Below are 332 nucleotides of genomic sequence, written 5' to 3'. Positions count from 1 at the left end.
ACAAAAGTGAATAAAATCTAATTTACTTTAAGCAGCATCACCTCTCAGTATTTTGTTCTAAAATGTTATCTTCTGATTTATTAATATATTTTAGCACTAAAGTGGACCACTTCTAAAACACTGTGAATGAAGAGAGATCATAGTGCCATTGTAGAAAACAGTAAATATGACAAAGAATAACTCCAAAGCTAGATATGTATCTGGGGCAGCAGGATCATATTTCTTGCACTGTGAAGTTATTAATACTTATTTATACCTTTTTCTACAAATGACACTGAAACAGAGATAAACAAATGAAATATCCCATCCTGAACAAGCACATGTACTTGTTC

The 332-nt window shown here is 31.3% G+C and overlaps 1 protein-coding gene across 12 annotated transcripts in view; it reads right to left on the bottom strand.

Moving 5' to 3' along the window:
- LOC119585093 (proteoglycan 4-like) overlaps nucleotides 1–332 on the bottom strand; it is a gene marked incomplete at its 5' end in the record, with an annotated part of 27,907 nt that overhangs the window by 24,091 nt on the left and 3,484 nt on the right.

This window comes from Penaeus monodon, chromosome 19 (genome assembly GCF_015228065.2).
Source record: "Penaeus monodon isolate SGIC_2016 chromosome 19, NSTDA_Pmon_1, whole genome shotgun sequence".
In the NCBI taxonomy this organism is placed as follows: domain Eukaryota; kingdom Metazoa; phylum Arthropoda; class Malacostraca; order Decapoda; family Penaeidae; genus Penaeus; species Penaeus monodon.
Note: the sequence above shows the minus strand (reverse complement) of the source record. Positions and strands in the feature narration are given on the sequence as shown.